The sequence below is a fragment of the Bidens hawaiensis genome, unplaced genomic scaffold (genome assembly GCF_021521415.1).
Source record: "Bidens hawaiensis isolate Kalapana, Puna unplaced genomic scaffold, B.hawaiensis_p1.1 tig00013006_1, whole genome shotgun sequence".
Taxonomy (NCBI): Eukaryota; Viridiplantae; Streptophyta; class Magnoliopsida; order Asterales; family Asteraceae; genus Bidens; species Bidens hawaiensis.
Genome location: NW_027492092.1, coordinates 118,022 through 124,984, shown reverse-complemented (window position 1 = coordinate 124,984; position 6,963 = coordinate 118,022). Strand labels below are relative to the sequence as shown.

At 35.5% G+C, this 6,963-nt stretch overlaps 1 pseudogene across 1 annotated transcript; it reads right to left on the bottom strand.

Annotated features, from left to right (window-relative positions):
• Positions 1-3,704: 3,704 nt before the first annotated feature.
• LOC143542937 (FBD-associated F-box protein At5g22730-like) lies at positions 3,705-5,514 on the bottom strand (annotated as a pseudogene). Its single transcript, XR_013136984.1, has 3 exons — positions 4,579-5,514; positions 4,229-4,417; positions 3,705-4,137 (listed from the first exon to the last, which is right to left on the bottom strand). The product of XR_013136984.1 is annotated as an FBD-associated F-box protein At5g22730-like (transcript).
• Between the last annotated feature and the right edge of the window lie 1,449 nt (positions 5,515-6,963).

Below are 6,963 nucleotides of genomic sequence, written 5' to 3'. Positions count from 1 at the left end.
AAAATCGTGATTGTTTGTTCGTACTACCTGTTTCCAATTTCCGTGTTTAACCAACCACTGTGGACCCCCTTCCTCCCACAACGATTCCACGTAAACTCAAACATTATATAGTGTACACGCAAATAATTAGTATATTCTACACATAGTATTTCCTACGGCTAATCACATAGCATGTATATAGACACAAATACACATATAGTATTTATCACGTATCACCAAATACTGTGGCTCCCCATCCGCCCACAATACGCATAATCACATTATTTTCTTAACATTCATGTCATAATCAAGTTAGTTCGTTTAATAAGTTGCAACAGAACTTGGCTCATAGGCCATACTCAACTTTAGTTTATAAGTTGCAGCAGAACTTGGCTCATAGGCCATACTCAACTTTAGTTTATAAGTTGCAGCAGAACTTGGCTCATAGGCCATACTCAACTTTAGTTTAGTAAGTTGCAGCAGAACTTGGCTCATAGGCCATACTCAACTTTAGTTTAGTAAGTTGCAGCAGAACTTGGCTCATAGGCCATACTCAACTTTAGTTTATAAGTTGCAGCAGAACTTGGCTCATAGGCCATACTCAACTTTAGTTTAGTAAGTTGCAGCAGAACTTGGCTCATAGGCCATACTCAACTTTAGTTTGTTACTATTGTGGCCCCCCTTCCGCTCACAATAGCCCCATAATCATCACAGACCACGTTATCCCCATGGCCATTACAGACAACATTGTTTCCCAAATTAGTTATGTTTAACATTACATAACGTGTTTGTATAAACATGCTGTCACGTGTAATTTCATTATGTTTTGCAATTCGTATTATCTCCACTCAATATATCAATCAACGATAATAATCATCTTTCATCAGCACATAGTCAATCATTATGTTTGTAGGGACTTTTCATATATAAATGTTCAGATATTTTATATCCTGAACCGTTTTCAGATAGATAACGTGTATAAACATGCTTTCCACCCCAAAAGTTCGTAAAATAGTTTAAAGAGTGGGGTCATGAAACTCACAGTTTTGTAGGCACTCAGTGCGAGGTCAGCTCGGGGTTCGTTTCCCTTGCTATCACTCAGTCCCTATAGTCCATATTATAATAATATTAATATTTTAATATTATTATAATCTCAGTACTAAACTGGGCTGTATAACTAATCTGGGTATAGCTGGAATGCCCAGAAAGTGGTAATAGGCTTAGGTTGTGATGTTGTTCAATGTCTAATACTTAAAACTGAACTTGGCTCAGATTCCCGTTTTCCCGGCTGGGCCAAGTTGTTCGTTTACGCGTTCAGAAAACAGTTATGGGAAAATAAGCTTGGGTAAATGCATTGGTTAATAAAATGATTAAGTTATAAAGAAAGATCACATACTGGGGTCCCGGATTAGCCACGGAGCCCGTTTCCGTTTATTTAGTTTGATTTAAGAAGAAACGCGCACAATCCACCCGGATTGTCCAGGTTTCTCATAGAAAAGTTCATTTTTACTTAATTAGTCCAAAAATATGATTTTTGATCACTCTTGGTGTTTTGATATTCCCGCAGATTCACTAGTCGCGAACTTGCCGGTTTTTATAGAAACTGAATTTGTTTGATATTCAGATTAGCATAATTAATTAACCGTTAATCATTAAATTATGAAAATTTAACCACTTATCAATTAAAATATGTAGATTTTTATAAAAATATTTCTGGAATTTATTTACTGATTTATTAATTTATAAAAATTCATTTTATCAGCTATATTTCGTCTGAAAATCATTCGTTTACCTCAAACTATTTCCAAAAATTCCACAAAAATTCCTGAATACTCAAATCATGTCCCAAAACAACCTGTATATATTCCAGAAGGTAAAAAGCTCGTGCAATATTCTTTTCGGCCCAATTTCGGCTGAAAAATTCACACGAACGCAAATAAACAAAACACCTTTAAACTTCTTCATATGATCCCAAAATTCATATGATCAAAATACATCAAATCTGAGTTCCCAGAAAATTTTCATAATTTTTGAAGTATTTTAGCTATTTTTCCCAAATAAACGTCCCAATTCGGTAATAAATTCGCCAAATATTCTCGGATGGTCGAAAAATTACCAAATTTAAACAGGGACTTATTGACATGGTCCCTGATGTCCTTGAAAAATTTCAAGTCCTTACAATATGCACATCACAACCTTAACCTAAATAGCCCGTAAGCGAGTGTTTCGGCATTACCTTAGCGGGCTTGGCTCGTTTCCGACCTTTTAATCAAGTTTTCAGGTTCTTGTGCTTCTAAGAAAGCTAGGTACAAGTCCTATATCACAAACCAAGCAATATTTCATCAACATAACAGCCCTTAAGTTAGGGTTTCGGCTAGTGCACAAAAACGAACTTTTGAACCGTAAAAACGTCGTTTCAACCCTTTAATCCATGTTTATGGCCAAAAAAACTATCAAAACAGGTTCCTTACCATGTGTATGATCAAAACATGTTTATGGACCTTTTTTAGGATTTTTACACGGTTAGGAATGATTTTTAGTAACAAAGACATGTTTTTATGGTATTAAACAAGTTTAAACAAGCATAAAAGCTACTTATTTAAGCCCCTTACCTTAGGGTTTGAAGTTTTTCTGGATGGAGCAGAGTTTGTATCCAGATTTTTCAAGAAATAATGTTGGATATGTCTTGGATCTAGTTTAAATGTGAAAGAATAACAGGGGGGGGGGGGGGGGTGGCGGCTGCGGCCGGAAGAAAGATTGGGCCCAAGATGGGCTGTTTTGGCCCAATAATCTGGTTTCTCAAGCCCAAATACGAAAAGCCCGGTCCAAATTTAGTTCGGGTTCGGTTTTTGGCGCGAAAAACTTATCGGGTGCGTTAAACAGCGTGAAAACGAGTGTTTTTCGGCTAATTTTGTGTAAAATTATAAAAACATACTATATGTTTGTAAAAATCAAAAATTTTTTCATGGATCACTTAAAACATTTCAATTAAGTGTTTGGTAAGTCTTTTTCGGCTTAACGGATGATACAATGCTTGATTTGTAACTATCTTTCGCGTTTAAATCTATAGCGGGTGGTTAAACGAGCATGTTTTCGTTTAACTTGTTTTCTATCGAATTAAGGCCATATTACTAATATTTTAGCTTGCATAGATCGTATATCACTTATAGATGGCCCCCCGGGATATCTGGGTCATAACCCGACCCGTTCGGTTAATCGTTCAATTGTTACACAAAAAACGTTTATTTGCTTAATCGATAAATACGTACTAAGGTGTACCTTGTTTTGGCTCAAATGTCACATAAATCAATAGAACTCAAAATAAATTAAAAAATAAAAACAAAACAAATATAGCTCCTTAAAATTCGCCTTTATCCTTAAACGGGAATACATTGTTTCGCCACAAAAATAGCGCCAAGGCATACGCCCTGAATGCTTTTGACAACTATGTGTCAAAGCCTTTCATATAGGTATCACAAATATATCCTAGATAAGCATAAGTTTGATAGGATCATATATCACCTTACACATAACTAACTAATTGTAAAACGTACTTATTAAACTTCAGCGTTCCAAAAGGGTGAACGTTGGGGAACTTGATGGAACCTGAAAACAAAACACCATGAAACTAGGGTTAAAAGCAAAAGTTTTACATAATAGTAGTAATTTCATTTTTCAAATGCCAAAAGTGGAATTTGAAATGAAAGTTCAAGAGCTTACAATTTGTCAAGAAGACGGCTGTGATGCGGTAGCAGGTTGATTAACATAGAGTCTTGGTTTCTTATCGCATTGAATCTTCACATGATCTACCATATCATCCATGAGAGTCTTAGCGTCATCACACAGCCTAGAAAAACTTACTTTCAACTTAGATTGATGTGATGATGTAGGTATCTTTGTGAGTATTCCTTCAGTTTCCCGCACTATAGAAAATATACTTTTATACACTCTAGCAAATTGCTCATTGTTATCTGTCATCCTTAACCAAAAACGCCATTTCATTTCTGTGGCTAGTTGATTCTCAACTTCCATTGGTGCCTTGTCTTGCATCAAACGAGCTGCGTTTGTTTCACTATTTTCTTTCCATTGATATAGTAGCCCCTGCAGTTCTCTCATAAGCATACGCGCGAATGCAATGTTCTCCACAGTCTTAGCCTCCTGCGTGAATCATATAATATGCACGAAGCATATAGATAGCTCCTAAATTAAATATCATTTCTTATAGAGCGTATGGAAGATAAGAATATACCTCATGTGAAACCATTGTGATTGTGGCACCTGGAGAACCATCTAACAAATAGTTTTTGACTTCATGAGGCATGGTTACTTCTGGTCGTGCTTTCTCGTTCAGAGTAACATAATACGGATAAATCTTTAAACTCTTTAAGTTGGCAAATGAAGAAGGTTGATGTGAGATTAGTTCCATGGACGAAAGAAACTGAAAATTTACCAATAAACAACAAACAAATTTCATAGTCATAAGTAATTATATGAAAATCTATTTTAGTGACTATGTGTTTGTACAAATCTTTTTTTAATGGTTTACTACCCCAACAGTATTTCCACTGCTTGAATTAAAAGTCTATGCGAATGATATACCTTCACAAATTCCAAGTTAAGTGAAAGAGATTTGACATTATGGAACTGTTGAAGCAGACTAACAACTTTACGTTCGTTATCTTCAATGGAACATTGAGCACATATATCCACCTTCTCCAAATGGAGCAGGTCTGTAGAAAACTCGAAAGATAAATTATCGCCTCTATAATGCAAAGAGTAAAGGTTGGGTGCAGAAACCAGATGTATTGACGTATATGTTATACTCAGATTCTTGAGTTGAGGTGTAACCACATTGATACCCTTACAGGGCTCCGCCACTTTCAAGTGTTAGACTAGTTAATCCAGGATGACATATATTGAAATCATCCGAGCTCGTCATATTGCAACGTTTTAAGATGAGATTCTTCAAGTTTGCACAGTTAGAGAAAACACCATCACACAATGCGACTTTATGTAGATCCAGTGTTGCTAAAGCTGGCGCCTCCCAAGCAGGTAGGGTCAAGATGAAAAATCCGCTCAAAGTGAGATGTTTGAGGGAATGAGAACTAAAGGCTGAAAGAGGGAATTCGAGAAACTTTTTACGCAGGCAAGTAATACTCAATTGTTGGACATTGTGGGAGATTGCGAAGTCGATAATTCTTTTGACAAGCACATGGCTAACAGTGTCATGAAAAGAGACACTGATAGAATGTACGTCTAGTTGATTCTTGCGTTTAGATAGAACATGTCTAATAAATTGGGAGAACTTGGAATATGTAGGAAAATCCTCGCTTGAGAAACTGAGACATGGCATTGAAGTCCAGGTGAACCTCCATCTGGATGACAATGTACTTGTTCCAATTGCTTTTTTAGTGCCATTAAAAGCAAGGATTTTATGGATAAGATCATCCGGCAAGCTGCTTAATCCATCACCTTCTACATTCATTCAATTTTTATCGTGCCCAAAATCCATTCTCTCCTGACTCTACCTTGACAGAAGCTACAATTTGATTGTGTGCAACAGTTAGCACATAATACAAACAAAACACTCAAGATACATGGGTTATCATAGTTACATTATTGAAATTTAGAGGAAGTTCACTTTCCGTTTCTAAACCATACATGTTTACTTTGACTGAAAATTGCAATATTTATATCAGAATACAACTAAAAACCCCTCCAAAAAAAATTCAAAAAAATTAATAAAAAAATCATAACTCAAAATATAAATAAAAAACAAAAAATGTAAAAAAACTAAAACGTTTCCGCCTTTGCCCTCGTTCTTTAAAAAAAATGAACCGAAACCGAAAGTTGACGAAAACGAAACACAAACCAAAACTGAACCGAATTGATGGAAACCGAAAAACTCGATCAAAACGAAACAAAAAAGCTGAAACCGAACAGAAATGAAACTGAAAAAACCGACCACAACGAAACAAAAGGCCGAAAATGAATACAAAAACAAACAAAAGAAACCGAAACCCAAACCTAAACATCCAATTTATGGTAACAACTGTAGGGCTGTAAACTAGGAAGCATGGGGATGGTAGTTTACATGGAGTACCTGTGACGGAAACGCCATGGGACGTTTCCTAAACGTTTCCGGTTAATGGGGACGGATCCTAAATGTTTCCGGGTTAATGAGGCCGGATCCAAAACATTTCGAGGACGTTCTATTTATTTTATGGTTAGATGGAGAAAAAGTGTACCTGAACGTTCGCAGGAGGTTCAATTTCAACTGGAAAGAGAAAGAACAAGAGACGGCTGGAAATGAAGAAGAGAGCGGCGTATTAAAGTCTGAACCTCCGTTTTGTTATTTTAGGGTTATTTAGCGTTTTTTTTTTTAACAATTAGCCCCGCTCTTTCACTCATTACATTGAGTACTTCAAGTTTATTAACTTCTACATTAAACAATTAACCCCTTATACTTTCACTAGTTTACATTTGATTCTTAATCTTATAAGTTTATATATAAAAAAGTATTAAATTAACATTATATATTTAATTTTTTTATTTTCTTTTTTTCGTACCCGTAACTTGGATTTTTGAGTTTTTCGTTCTTCTTACCCGTATCTGATAGTCGGGTATAAATCATATGTATAGTTGTGTTATTTTATAGTTTTTAACTAGTTTTATTGTGTAAACAACAATATTTGTAGCGTGATTTTGTATTTCAGGTCAGTGAGCATTAAATATACTACCTGGAGATATTTACGAGTATGCTTTGGAGTCTCTAAAAGATCGCGTTCGATACGCGCGTGATTCAGGGATTAGTAGTAGTAGTAATAATAATATTAATAAACTGAATGAAAAGTTCATTATATAATTATTAAGTGAAATGAATATTAAACTGAATGACTGTTTGACACTCCAAGTAAATCGACTTATGGCTAAACTCATGTTGGGCTCCTAATTAATTCCATATGGATAACTAAACTGTCTGGG